This window comes from Sturnira hondurensis, unplaced genomic scaffold (genome assembly GCF_014824575.4).
Source record: "Sturnira hondurensis isolate 20B ecotype Veracruz unplaced genomic scaffold, ASM1482457v3 Scaffold0014854, whole genome shotgun sequence".
NCBI lineage: Eukaryota > Metazoa > Chordata > Mammalia > Chiroptera > Phyllostomidae > Sturnira > Sturnira hondurensis.
In genome coordinates, this window is record NW_028087485.1 from 12157040 (window position 1) to 12171601 (window position 14562).

The window sequence follows — 14562 nt, forward strand, 5'->3', positions numbered from 1 at the left end:
CCTCCCGTCCCAGCTCGCTCGGCTGGGAGTGGAGTGGAAGAGGATGGGTGGGGGCAGGAAGTGAGCTAAGGAGGCGTAGGGCTGAGAAGCTGGCAGAGAGATACGGTGGCCAAGAGGTGGAGGTGGTAAGATGCTGAGGGATGAGAAAAATAGGGATGGGGTGAAAATAGGGGGGCAGTGCACACGGGCCCAAGAAATCTGAAAGGCGAAGGACACTGAAAATCTTAGAGGATAAGGGGCCGAGGTGCTAAAAGTCACCTTCTAGAAATTCCGCTTTTATTCTGTGGTCACTTTCTAGCCCACCAACCCCTCCTCCCTCCTCCTAAGAACTTAGGGCTAGTTTTCTAGCATTTTCCTTCTCCTTTTTTCCACTCCCCTGCCCATTTCAGTTCCTGTGTGGTTCTCTCCTTCCACCCCAAAGCCTTAGATGAAGCAGGATGGGGGTGAGGACACTCAAGAGAATGGGTTGCAGGAGGGATTCGACGTTGCAGTTGGAAGCACAGAAATGAGACAAAAGGAAGAACTTTCTAGAGTAAGACGCTTGAGACGGAGTCCTTGGATTTAGTCAGTAGGGTGAGGAGCCCGGAGACCCTGCAAGAGCATAAAGAGTGCGCCGCTCAACCCCCACTCTGCTCCGGCTCTCGCCCGGCTCCCGCGGGCACGCGCTTCGCCCTTCACTGGTTTGTGGGAAACCGACCAACCCAGGCTCTGGATGTGCCCTACCCAGTGTGCTAGCCACTGGCCACATGTGGCCACTGAACACTTGAAATGCGGCTATTCCCACTGGAGATGGGCTGTAAACAAAATGCACACCAATTCTTGAAGATTTAGTATGCACAAAGAATGCAAAATATCTCATTAATACTTTGAAAACACTGTTCAGTTCCAGTTAAGATGGTATTTTGGCTATATGTTAAATATTTATTTGGATTTTAAATGTTTAAATATTAACTTAAATGTAAAATTTAATAAAATTAAAACAAAACAAATTAAATTAACTCTGTCAGTTTCTCTTTTTAAAACACATAGGCACTAAAGAATTTTAAATTGCATATGTGGCCCACATTGTATTTCTTTCTTTCTTTTTTTAAAGATTTTATTTCTTTTATAGACAGAGGGGAAGGGTGGGAGAAAGAAAGGGAGAGAAACATCAGTGTGTGGTTGCTTTTTGCATACCCCATCCTGGGGATCTGGCCCCCAAGCCAGGCACGTGCCCCAACTGGGAGTCAAACCATCGACCCTTTGGTTCCCAGACCCGTGCTCCATCCACTAAACTGCACCAGCCAGGGCTCACATTGTATTTCTATCGGACAGTGCTCAGTTAAAATACATGGGGAGGAAAGGGTTTGGAGGGTCAATTCTGAGTGTCCCTCCCTAGAAGTCACTTCAATAGGATTTTTCCTAGAGGAAAAGCCTTCCTGAGGTGGAGCCGAGAGGCAGAAACTCCAGGATCTGCCTTGTCCCTTTCCTCCACGCATCCCTCCCCCTGATCATCCACCAGGATTCCTAAGGAAACAAAAGCCCAGGAGTAATTGTGAGTCCCCAGCCAGTCCACCCACTCTCAATGCCCACCCCCCTGTGCCTTGCAAGTGCACATCTTGCTCATTTGCACAATCTCACATTCTCATAGCTGAACATGTGTACTGACACTGTCTGCCCTGGGACACCTTCATGTGAATGCACATGCATTAGCACGCCTCATCCATGTAGACACGTGCATCCTGCTTCACACACAGAGCAGGGTGGGGAGGGCAGGCTTGGGCAGAGTTGTCAGTTTGATTCATGGTGTGTGTCTGTGTGTCCAGGGGAGTGAGAGCTAATAGTGCCCCTCCTCCCCCAGGCTGGGCCCAGAGGACTAATTGCCAGTAATGAGCTAAAAGAAGCTCAGAGCTGGCCTCAGGCACCGGATGAAGATGTTTCCAGAGACCAGCCAGAATCTGTCCTGCTGTTTTGTTGATAGAAAATCCTTCTCCCCCGGTGTCCCCTCTCTGTCTCTGTCTCCCCTCCTGTGGCTCCCTGTGGTTCCCACAGCCTCTGAGGGGTCCAGCCACACACCCCCCCATCAGTTTCCCCGCCTCCTCCCACAGGTCCTACTCCATCATGGCACTTGCCCTCTATCCTGCCCTCTCCTCTACCCGCTGATGGAGACTTTCCAGGGTATCCACTGCTGAGCAGGAGGCAGATTCCCTGGGCTCCAGAGGCCAGATCCAGGGCTAACAGGGAATGTGACAAAGAGGCTGATTGTAACTGGATCTAAAGAAAACCTTTCTTGTAATAAGATCTGCCCCATAAGGGACCAGAACAGAGCTGTGCTCCCCACTACTAAAACATTCAACAGCACCCACTGAGGATGCTGCAGAAAGACTGTCCCCTGGGAGGAAAGTTGCACAGATTGACCCCTGAGGCCTCTTCCTGGGATTATTATTATAGTTATTCATAAATAATACAGTTATCCACTACTATTATTGTTGCTATCATTCCATACCTATGAAATGCCAGGTACTTCACATTTTTGGCTATCTTCCTTCATCACAAACACCTGCCAGGTAGACATTATTACCCTGACTTTGCAGAGGAATAAACTGAGGCTCAAAGACTTTAAACCAGGCCCCAACATCACTGGTTAGTCAGTGATAGAGCTGGGATTTGAATCAAGCCTGCCTGACTTTAACACCCATGCAGTTTCCACTAGACTCACTCTTTCAACAAACATTAATTCCTCAAACAGAGACGTTATGATTTTGCAGGCGAAAGCTGAAAGGAATAGGAGTCCGTAAACTTAAAGGTGTGTAGGGGGAGGTGTGGTGGTTGGAACCAGCACCTCAGTTGGGAAGCAGAAAAAGAAAAATCTTCACATGACTTCCTCCATCCTCCCCTAAGTGGTCATATGTGTCTGGTTTTCACACTTGAGCAACTGGATGAGTGTATCTGTGTGTATGTGACTACCTGGGAACACCCAACGATCCAGCAGCCAAAGGTACCGCTCTTTGGCAGTCAGTGGGAGGCATCTGCTTCCAGGGAAGTCCGCCACCCATAATGGCACATCAGTCTCATTTGGTGAGGACCAGGGCCATGTCAGGACTAGGGCAGTAGCAGGATTTGAGGGACCTCTTAGCACACTCAGTTCCGCTCTCTCCACCCTCACTCCTGCATTCGGAATGGGGGTGGCAGACGGCAGGAAAGTAATGATAGAAAAGGAGGGACAGGAGCTAGAGTGGGACAGGGCAGGGGTGGCACCCAGAGATTTGGAAGCTGTTTATGATGTAAATATGTTTAAAAGCTCTGCATTGCCTCCCCTGAGAAAGGAGCCTAAAATTGAAGTCTAATTATAACGAATGATTGTTAATGAGTTGTCTAAACATAATAGATGGAAAGAATTAAACACCCAGAAGAAACAGGGTTTCATTAATGCACAATAAAGATACTGCAAATGGGGTGAACAGAGCCCTTCCCTGTTGTGGACAACACCCCCTCTTTCCCCTATGGATGGTCCTGGCAGGTGGGAGCAAGGCCAGGATGCTCCGACTGGGAAGGTTGGAATCCTTAGGTGACCCTGAATGTCGAGACATATTTCCCAGGTTAGGCTTTGCCTAGGCCCATACCTGCTTGGCTGTATATGGATGCCCACCTTAGGCACATGCAAATTCCAACCAGTAGGAGTGTGGTCAAAGTACGAGAGTGCATGTGGGAGCTCAGAAAAGTGCATTCCTTCCAGGTTGGGAGCAGCTTTCATGGTCCTGCTGCAGCCAGCCTCCTGCCTCTGCACCTCTTGACACCCAGGGAGGGAAAACAGCTGGGAAAGGACACATGCACCCACATACTCACATGTATGATTCTGAAGGTCAGGGATCAGCCACACTCACCTGAACTCAGAAAGCTGGAAGGAGAAAGGACATCAGAGATCATCTAGTCCAAGCCAGATTTGCTTTACCTAACACAGGTGAGACCCCTGAGGCCGAGAGAGAGAAGGTGACAAATCCAAGGCCATGGCTGCTCAGAGCTAGATCTCCTCATACTACTCTGGGGCGCCCAGGTTTTTAAAACAGACATTTTTTCATGAATGCATGGCTTGGAGAAAGGCCACTTACACAGTAAAATAGTATTTTATATGCTTACACATCAATCATAGGCAACAGTGGGCCCCATACTCTTCTGGGTACGGCATAAATGTTTCAGACTTCAAGGGAGGCGACGGGAGCCATATTGTGTAGGCAGAGGATGGGCGATGCCACATGGTCCTGGGATGGCACAGTGTGCTGGAGCATACATGTGGGCTGTCGGAGGGCAGAGCAGGAGAGCTGGAGAGAAGCGGCCTTTGATTGACAGGTTAATGAAGCGCTTTATTCTGGTGGTGTAACTGCAGAGGCAGGCTGTGAGCAGGCACACACACCCATACCCACGCACAAACATACAAACCCAGGCACACAGGCAGCACTTGGCTGGGCAGAAGCCAGGTTGGCCAACCTCCAGTGGTCTCCCCACATCTTGAAGGACATCCTTTCTGTACCTCTGCCCCTTACTTTCCAGGCTTTTGTGGGTTTGGTGCAGTCCCGCAGTCACAATGATTTAGTCCAGGTCATTCATGGAGGGAGAGGTCAGGGAACCAATAGGACCTGGGACCCCTGGTTCTCTGTGCTCAGTGTTTCATTCACAAAAGGAATAAGGACAGTCCAGGCTCACATTCCTTCCAAGAATAAGCCCAAAAACCCAGGGAGGCTTCTTGGTGTGGATGCCAGTGGGGTGATCATGGGAATTATATTCTAGATGGCCATGCAGGTCCTTAGAGTATCTTGCTTAGACACATCCTGGGCCAGACAGCCTACCCTCCCCCCACCTTCGCCCTTCCTTTGACCCCGCCCCCCTTGGAGCCACCACTGATTGGCTGCCATGCAGGCAGTGACGGCCAACCAGCCCCCGCAGCGCCAAGAAAAGTTAATTTGGAGTTCTGGTCTCCTCCCAGGATGCATTTGGTCGGCCGCCCATAATGAGATGCATAATTGCGGAGGCCTGCCAACAAAAGCAGGCTGGATTTAATTGAGTCAACGCATGGCCATTAATAATCTGACGGCAGTCCTACCCCACCTCCACCCCACCCGCCATCATCCAAGCTCTGGAGCTCCCACTGGGCTCTCTGGGCTCCTATCCCGGGCTGGTGTCCTGTTGGGGGAAGGAGGTCTGACCATTTCCCAGCCTGACCCAGTGCCGCAGAGGCTGAAGGGAAAAGCCAGACTCCTCTAGAATGTCTCATGATAAACCTGCCCAACCTTCCTCCAGCGTGACAGCATACCTTGGACAGCATCTGCCCACCACCAGTCCCTGTCCCCGTTTCTGAGTACTGTCTGTCTTGAGCTCTGTGTGCCAGGCACTGGATTTGGACTTGAGACTACAGCAGATGACACAGGCGTATCTGCCAGCCTCTTGGAGTTTAGTGTCACCTTCCACCAGTCCTCTTACAGCCTTTACATGTTCCTGACCCTCACACCTGTCCCCACATACAAACACCTGTGCAGGACTCCACACACTCTAACACACCTTATCCACTTGTCTGCCTTCTACACCTGTCCTTGTGCCTTTTTCCACACCTGTCCCTTTAATGTTTTATTCAGATAGTCCTGTCCCCAGCACATCTACTCCCCTGCACCTGTCCCCAAATCTCCTGCCTGTCCTCATGCAGGATTCCCACAGAGAACCCTGTTCACATACCCCCCTCTCCCCACATCCACTCCTCTCCTCTCCTCACACCAGGTCAGGTTGTCAGTAACTCTGACACCACCGCTTCACTGGTACCTTCTCCCTGACATTTATAACCTTCCCCCTCCGCGCCTTCACCAGTCCACCTACCCTCACAAGCCCACACACTTCATCCAAACTCTCCAAGTGGGTCCATCTCCTACAGCTCTTTCTTCATCTTTAAATGGGGATAGATATACTCTGGTTTCTCTTCAGATTGCATAAATCTTTCGCCTTTTAAATGGGGATAGATAATGTTAGTAAACGCCACATGGGGTTGTTGAAGTGACGATTTCATGAAACAATCCAGGCAAAGGGCACTTGGAAACAGTCCCCATTGATAGTAGTTAACTTTTGCTGTGTGGACATAATCTGATAAACTCCCCCATGCTGAGCTCCGGACTGTCCAAGCTCCTGAGTGACCTCTTAGAATAATCTACTTTTCATAAGATTAGTCTGGAGGAGGCCTGGCCTAACCCCAATGGCTGAAGCACAAATGGTGGAAATCTAGGCAGAGTGAGCAGTTCATCATATCTCCCCAGCAAGGTGTGCTCATTTGCACCCTCACCTGATCCACATACAACTATTCATTCATTATTCCCCTGAAGGCTGGAAGGGACCTCCGTTCCTCGAAGTGGTTATGGAGCTGGTGGGATGACAGAGTGGGCACCACTGTCCCATCCATTCTCCCCCTTTCAGGAAGCCTCTTGCAAAGTGAGGAGAGGCCAGCCTGGCTTTGCAATCAGGTGTGGGTGGAGTCTTGGGGCACTGGGAGGCAAATTTCTCCATTTCCTGCCTGAAGGCCAGAGGAGGCCAAAGGAGAAGGGAAAAGAACTACCACCTAGGGAGAGGAGGTGGCCCAGGGAAGGCGCGGCATCTCGGTGTGGACGTTTAGGAGGGACTATACCCTCCACCCCACTCCCACCCCCAGCCTGTTCTCCCACACCCTAGTACGGCCCGCGGGCTTCCCGGAGGAGGTGTCGGGGCCGCGCTCTGCTGGGGCCTACAGGCGGGCGCGCGCGGGCAAGCGACTCCTCGGAGAATCCCCGTCACCGGCGAAATCGCCGAAATTGGCTGCAACTAGTAAAGATGCCAGGAATTTGCACCTTGCTCTGTGACCTAAAGCAAAAATGACATGAACATTGACAAATTTGACAAGGAAATTTGTGCAAAAAACAACTTCTATTTGGCTAGCCAAGCAGCAAATATGCCGGATGATACGCTTTATTAAGCAATCCATTTCTCAGCAATAGCGGCGCCATCTGCAAAGGTTACCGCGCATCAGGCTCGGCACAGAATTTCATCTGCGTCTGCAGTCGGGGCCGCACGCGGACACATTTTTCATGTACATGCGATTCCGGATGCAAATAGAATCCGTGATGAAGGAGGTGACCTTCCGGGCCGAGCCGCGCGCGCTAAAGTCACGCGCGGGCCCGCGGGGAGCGGGAGGGGTAGGTGAACGCCAGGCTCCAGGAGGCTCTGGGGACGAGGGTTGAGGGTCGGGCGCAGAGGGGGTGTGGGAGGGACCAGGCAGCAGGGGTCCGTGGGAGAGAAATCGCAAATTGTAGCTTTGGTTCTGGAAGGGATTTATGAGAGCGTTGGACCAATCTTCTCACTTTGCAGATGTAAAAACTGAGGCCCAGCACTGTGAAGAGTCTTGGCCAAGGTCATACAGCGTGTCCCCGGTAGGACTGGAACTAGTCCCCAGAGCCTTGACTCCCAATCCCGTGTTGGCACTGAGGGCTCTGAGCTAGTGAGGTTTACTTGGGTTTGATCTGTTTTCTACCACTGCTAGTTGTGTGACTTTGAGCAAATTAATAAAGCTGTCTGTGCCTCAGTTTCCTATTCTGTAGAATGGAGACATACTACTCTATCGCATAGCCTTGTTATGGAGGACTGAGTTGATGTGCATGCGGTACTTGGAACAGTGGCTCGCAAAGAGTAAGCTCTATAAAAATCTCTGTTGATTAAATAAATTTGTGTTTCCTTTCCTCCTGGGCTAAATGAGGGCAAGTGCTGAAGGGAAAGCTCCTGCAGAGGCAGAACGAGTACAGGTGAGAAGAAACACGTGGGCTAGCGCCCTTCTCACACTGGAGTCTGGGCAGACGCCTCAGTTCTCTCAGAGGGAAGTTCACTGCTTCCTTCTCCCCTTTCACCCCCTCTACCACCCTATTTATTCCTTCCTCCTCCCCCCCACAAAATCCATCTTCATTTTCCACTCCCTGTTCACTTATTCACATATACTGCAGTCATGCTTCTGGCCCACTGGGACCCAGGGTCTGTCTGTCTTTCACGATCTCCTGTCACACTTGTCCCTTCAGTTATGCTCATTCTCTTTGGCTTTCTGTTGGGTGAGGGTCTCTTAGGGAGGGGCTGTGCTTCTCACTGAGACAGCTGCTCTGATGAACTCAGCTTCTCCCGCCTGGAGTGACTCACCGCCCTGGCCCAGGGTCATTTAGTGCCTAGTCTCAGATTTGAGATAAAGCTCCACCTCCTTCACTGATCTGAATTCTTCATCCCCATTTCTCTTTTTCTTGAAATCCCCTCCTCTCCCCCAAGCCAGGACTAATGTAATATACCGATCGTACCTATAGAAATCACTGTGGTCCCCCTCCCTCTCCCCCTGGAAGAAGCTCAGCGGGTCTGCTTGCCCTGTGCTTCTCACATTGTCTCCCCACCACCTTCTTTGTCAGGTTCTTGAACCCCCAACAGTCTCCCCAAGGTCCATAACTATGGGAGAAGTTTGAAATATAACAGGTCTGGCCTCAAAACTATACTTCCCAACCTACCAGCACTGTGACCTTGAGAAAAATCATTTAACCTATGAAACCTCAATTTTCTCATCTGTAAAATGGGGGGTATCAATAGTAACAACCTCCTTAAGTTATTGGATGGATTCCACGAGATAAAATACGTTAAGTCAATCATTAAACAAATAAATGGCTTTCTTCTCTCCCCCATTTCCTTTTGGATTTCCCCACTCTCCGGAACTGCTCAGACCCACTCTCCACCCCCCCCCCCCATTTTGGCTGATTTTTTGTAAGGGTCAGGTTTTCAACTAAAAGAAAGTCCAGTCCTGCTAAGTTCTCACCTGGGGTTCAGAGCCCAGATTATGGGGCAGAAGTCAGAAGCGATAATGTGTGTTGGTTTGTTAACCTACTTGACCACCTATGCAGTCCAAGCAGAACTCTGCTCCCTGGGGGCTGTCTGAGCCATCTCATTTACCCCTGCCTCCGACGTAGCTGTGGGTACAGGTCAGCCTGGCAAGGAGGTGGTACTGGTGTGCCTTGTGTTCCTCCATGTACCCCCAAACCTTGCAGCCAAGACCTTGGCCTTGGTAAAAGACGATGAGTCATAAAAAAAAAAAGATGATGGGTCAGGGAACCACTGTAAAACGTGTGCCTGGGTTGCATCTAGCGCTGGAGGATCCTTGACCGCCCCATGCAGCGGTTCTGGGGGTCAGAGGATGGCAGACTCATCTTTCTGGCTGGTTCAGGAGCAGGTACTCCGTGCTGCAAGGACCCCCCTGCAGAACCTCTGCACACCCTCAACCCTGGAAGTTTCTGGCCCAGCCAGGACGGAGGGGCGGGGTCTGGGGTGAGGGGAGGAGCCACTCCCGTCCCTCCCCGCCCCTCCTCCCACAGCTCCGCCCCGCCCCTCGCGGCCCCCGCCCGCCGGCCCGCCCCTTCCCCAGGCCCGGCACGCTACAGTAATCCAGAATGTGTATTTCTGCAGATGATTAAATCAATACAATCCTGACAAGACTTGTTGGAACATGCTTCTTTATTTTGCGCAATTCCTTCCCCGCGTCGCCGGCATTTATCACCCGCTCGGCTGTCAGCGCCGAGATTGTGCGGGGCGAGGGCGGGGTGGGGTGGGGGAGGGTCGCGCTGGGGGGCCCAGGTCCTCAGCCGGGCGGGCAGACCCACCGCCACCCCACACTAACAAAGACAAACTTAGGGGTCAGACTTCACCACCCCCCCAGCCCCGCACGGCCCACACCTGCCTCCCGACGTTCGCGTTGGATGGGGCGCAGAGCAGAGGTTCGGGATGGGGCCCCGAGGTAGGGAGGCCGCAGAAACCGGGGCGCAAGGCCTCGGGCCGCACCCACACCCTCCTTTACACCACGAACCCCTCCTCGAGGCCACAGCCCCGGCCGACGATGCTCGGGAGCATTTCCTCTCCCTTGCCTGACCTTGTTCCTTGGCAACCCGGGACCCTCGGTGGTGGGATGGGGGGAGGTGGGCATCAGGGTCTGCGGCCCCACCGCAGGCCGGAGCGGAGGGGACAGAAGGCGGGTAAGGAGGGGGAAGAAGGAGGAAGAAGAGGAGGAGGGGAAGAAAAAGAAGAGGAGGGTGAGGAGAGAGGAAGGTTGGAGGGTGAGGAAGAGGAGGAGGGGAGAGGGGAAGGCGAGGAGGAGGAGGACGAGGAGGAAGGCTGGGAGGCAGTGGCGGCCGGTGACAGGTGCCTCGGCGGCGGCGGCCCTCGGCAGACGAGATTGCAGCCGTGGCTGCGCGCCGGAGCGTGACTTTACAACTAATCCTGTTTGTAAGTTATTATTTATCTTCAGGAAAGTTTGTCAAACTTGGGCTTTGATTTTTCGCCCTGATTTCCCTCTTGTGGCGCGCTCTCGCACGCGCTCCCATATAATTTATGACTGCCTCTGGTCCTGATGACAGATTATTAAAAGTAGAATTAGTTTTTCGCGCAGAATTTTTCCACTGGGAATTGGGAAGGCAGCGCTCTCCGCGGAAGGTCTCCGGCGAGGTCTCCATTACTAATAGAAGTTTTTTGATGGGGTGAGGAGACTAATGATTTGAATTTACTGTGGCAGCAGTCACGTGGGCGGGAAGGCATCAGCCGAAGAGACAAGAGGTTAACTTTCTCCCTGTGGAGAGGTTTATTGGATTGTTTAGCAGCAGAAGGATAATGTTTTTGTCATAGACTGCTGGTGCCGCGCTGCAGTGCGGTGGCCGCCAGCGCCGGGAGAGGGGAGAGGAGAGAGAGGGGGAGAGGGGGAGCCGCGGAGACTCGCGAGGCGGACGGATGGACGGACGGACGCAGCCTGGGAGCGCCTGAGGGCCAGGGGGGACACGCGCAGAGACGCAGCGAGGGGCGGGGGAGGGAGGGAGACAGGAAAGGACTGTAGAGAGACTGGGCCGCCGAGGGGCAGACAGCGAGACCAGAGCCCCTGGAAATCCGACAGAGAGGAGGAGAGGGAGAGGGAACGGGGGCGCGACCCCAGCGGGACTGGAAGGAAGGAGGGGCGGGAGGACCGCTCCCAGGCCCCGAGCTGGGGGCGAACACCCAGGAGGGAGAGGGGCCCGGGGTGTGCTACCCGGCCGCAGAGCCCAGGGTGGGGGCGGCGGGGGGACGACGGGGCCCCTCGGGCCCGGCCGCCGTCGCCTGGCGCGTCTGTTGGAGAGTCTGGGAGGCGCAGGCCGCGCTGGCGCCCCCGGCCGGGCGGGGTGGCCTGGCGGGGCTGGGGAGGGGGCGTGGGGGGGGGGCGGCGGCGGCGCGTTCACCTGGCCGTGCTCTCGGAACTTGTACTCCCAGCATGCCTCGACAACATGGGAACCGGAGGGGAGTCGCTGCGCAGCTGAGAGCCTCGGCTTAATCTTATGCACCATTAAGCACTCAGCAGCAAGCCCGTCCTGTTCATATACATCATCCACGCTTAATAAACATAATGATGACATAAGATGTAATTCTAGATGAATTTTCATTTTATAGGGAAATGGAGAATTCCTGTAGAAGGGAAAAAAAGTAAATTATCTGGGAAGTGCAAAATAAATGATGTTGCTCCCAGAGATGAATAGAGGTGTTAGAGGGAGAGAGGGAGAGAGGGAGAGAAGGAGGAAGGAGGGAGGGAGGGAAGGAGGGAGCGGGGAGAGAGAGAGAAAAGAGAGGAGAGACAGGGAGAAATAGAGTCACACAGAGAGAGACAGAGGCCGGGGCCGGGAAAGCCACGCGGGTATGGGGGTTGGGCAGGCCGCCGGATGCAGAAGAACCCAAAGGGATGGAGGCGTCGGGGGTCTGGGTGGGAGCTGTAGGGGGTCGGGACAGCGCTGGGTGGAGGGGCCAGGGCGGGGGTGGGGGGCGGCAGCGGCGGGGCCGCGGCGAGGGTGACGGTGACGGACGGGCCCGGGCCGGGCGGCTCATTCATCAAGGGAAGGATCAGGGGCCCGCGGAGTCACTTACGGGCGGAAATTGAATTCTGATGAAAGCGCGGAGAGGGGAGGGCGGGGGAGCGTGGACCAGGCTCGGGCCGAGTTCCCAGACTTGCTAAAGGGAGGGGGAAGGGCCCACAGAGACCTTCCAGATTGAAGTCCGCAGCTCCTTCCCCTCTGGAACCCACCCCGGCCCCAGCCCCTGCTCCAGGCGCTGCTCGGAACGTCAGGCTCTGCTCGCGAAGGTGGTGGGGCCTGAGGGCGCATCTAGAGATGGAGCTGGAGCCTTCGTCCCGTGGATTTTGACGCTGGGGACTGGTCAGGGGGTGGCTGTGGGGAGAGGGAAAGGTCAGAGGGAAGGAGGTTTCCTGAGAGAATTAGAGGAAAGAAGGAACAAGAGGATTAATGGAGATTTGGTTGTGGCTCTTCAATTAAAAAAAAAAAAACTGGGTTAAATGAGGGGGGGGTACAGAAGGATCAGGGATCCTTAATGGAGGAAATCAGTGAGAGAGTCTTGGGAGCTAAGGAAATACAGTGGAGGGCCTAGCGGTGGGCTGGGGAATGTCTGGCGGGAGGAGCGGGGCTAAAATGGAAGGCAGGCCCAGGAGAAGAGAAGTGGGGCTGCCGGCACATTAACTGCAGGGCCTTCCGGTTAAGAGGGAAGGACCTCACTAATGAAAGTAGCAGCCTGGTGAACACTGGCAGGGGTCCCTGGGGTTTGGGGAGGGCCCCTCAGGCAGCACCAGGAGCGTGAGTTCCACCCAGAGTCTCCCCAGGGTGGGTGGGGATCCCTCAGCTGGCAGGAAGGCCCTAGCTTCTTCAGCCAAGGGCACGGAGTGGACAGTTTCTGCTGCCACAGAGAGGGAAACAGGATGAAGATGGGGGCCATGGAGACTCAGGGCTGGGGTTGAACTCTGCTGGGTGGGAGTAGGGAGAGCCGCCCCAAATATGAGCTCTATCCCCTGTAGCATGCACTCCAAACCACTCTTAACGTCCCACACTTGCCTGGTAGTCATCCATCAGCTCATCCACAGAGCTGGGTGAGCTGCTGCTCCCTACACTCCCTTAGAGCTGTTCAAGGCCTGATGCCCAAAGAAACTGGAGCCCAGTACATCTGGTCACCAGAGGGCAGGAGAAGGGACAAGAAAGTCACATCACAGACAGAGAAACCAGGAATCAATGACACTATCGATGGTGGTCAAGGTGAAGGTCAGCATAAAAGTCTTCTTGGAGAAAGTAGCATCAAACCTAGCCTTGATGTTTTTTAGGACCCCACCAGGCAGAAATCTGGATGGGAGTGAGGTTAATGGCGGTATTTGAGGCAGAAAGGAGAGCATGGACAAAAGTGGGAAAAGGAAACGTGGAGGATGTTGGGGAACTATCTTGTTCCCCTACTTGCTTGGAATGGGCTTAAGAGGCATATTGAGGTGCTAATTGGACAATTAGCATCATTGAATGCTAATGTTAGAAAAGTAGGTTGAAGAGGAAGGGAGTGTCCTATTGTGAAGGCCTTGCTTTCCTGATTCCACAATTGATATGGATTTTTTTCCTTTGGGCAGTGGGGAGCCATGGTTAGCTTCTGAGCTGTGGAAACAGAAATCCGAGCGAGCTTTGGGCTGATGACGTGATGGCAGAATGGATAAGAGGAGAAGAGAAGGTGAGGAAGTCATGACCAGGATGACACTTTGCCCCTGTGCTGGGTGTCCCACCTCCTGGAGGACATCAAAGAGGTGGGAGAGGAGTCCCCTCCAAGGAGGGCCCTGGACTCTCACTAAACAATTGAATCTCTCCTCACCCCTCCCAAATCCTTCTGAGTGATTTTCTCCACCAGACCTCCAGCAAACAACTGTCCTGTCTTCCAGCTGTTCCATCAGTGTCCTGCTGTGATGTGTGGAGGAGAGGCTGGTGGTCCCAATGGGTCTGAGGGTGACGGTCTCACTGTAGTTGTGTGACTTCTTTCTTCTGTCCCACCCAGGCTGACTGGTAAACTGGCAAAACGTAAGCAGCAGAAGATGATTAGACTGGTGGAGGTGATCACAGCCACAAAGACCAGAGACGCACAATCTCACACCTCACACTTCACACGGGGACAGGATACTACTCACTCTGTCACTTCTAGAGCTCTCAGATTTCTAAAACCTCAAGGGCCCTTAGTGGTCACTTTTCAGGGGTCACTGTGAGGCCTTGGTGAGTGGGACTGTCATTTCCTGCCCTTTCCTCAACCTCATTTCACTCCCTTGCCAATACTCTTCCAACTAACCCCAATACAGGTAACCTCCAACTCTGTTTTTGGATTCATGTCAAAGTGACTCGCGTGCAGGTGACTTGCAGCACCAGGATGCAGTTGGAGCTTCGGAGGAGTGAAGGCCTTCGAAGGAGGGGGCTCCTCCCAGCCCATTTGGGAGTCACCTTCGCTCAAACAGCCCACACGGAGCTGGAGTGGGCCTGCTGGAGCGGGCCTTCGAGGACAATGTCAACAGGCCCTTTGTATCATGTAGGAAGTGAAAGGAGGTGACTCCTCTGATCTTGCTGCCTTGGTGTAATCAGCTATTGGGTGGGTGAGGGGTTCACCATAAACCTTTCAGACGGTGCAGGTCCTAGCAGAGGAGCTACTGAGTGTTCTGCTCTGGGCAATAGAGGAACTACACAAATACCTATCATT

General features: G+C 53.4%; 1 long non-coding RNA gene across 2 annotated transcripts in view; it reads left to right on the top strand.

Annotated features, from left to right (window-relative positions):
* The window catches only part of LOC118999510 (uncharacterized), a 71871-nt gene extending 57704 nt beyond the window's left edge, over window positions 1-14167 (top strand). For both annotated transcript variants that reach the window (XR_005069115.1, XR_005069116.1), the window contains exon 3: window positions 13876-14167. This is a non-coding gene — a long non-coding RNA (uncharacterized LOC118999510). The remainder of the gene's footprint in view (window positions 1-13875) is intronic.
* Window positions 14168-14562: the final 395 nt, after the last annotated feature.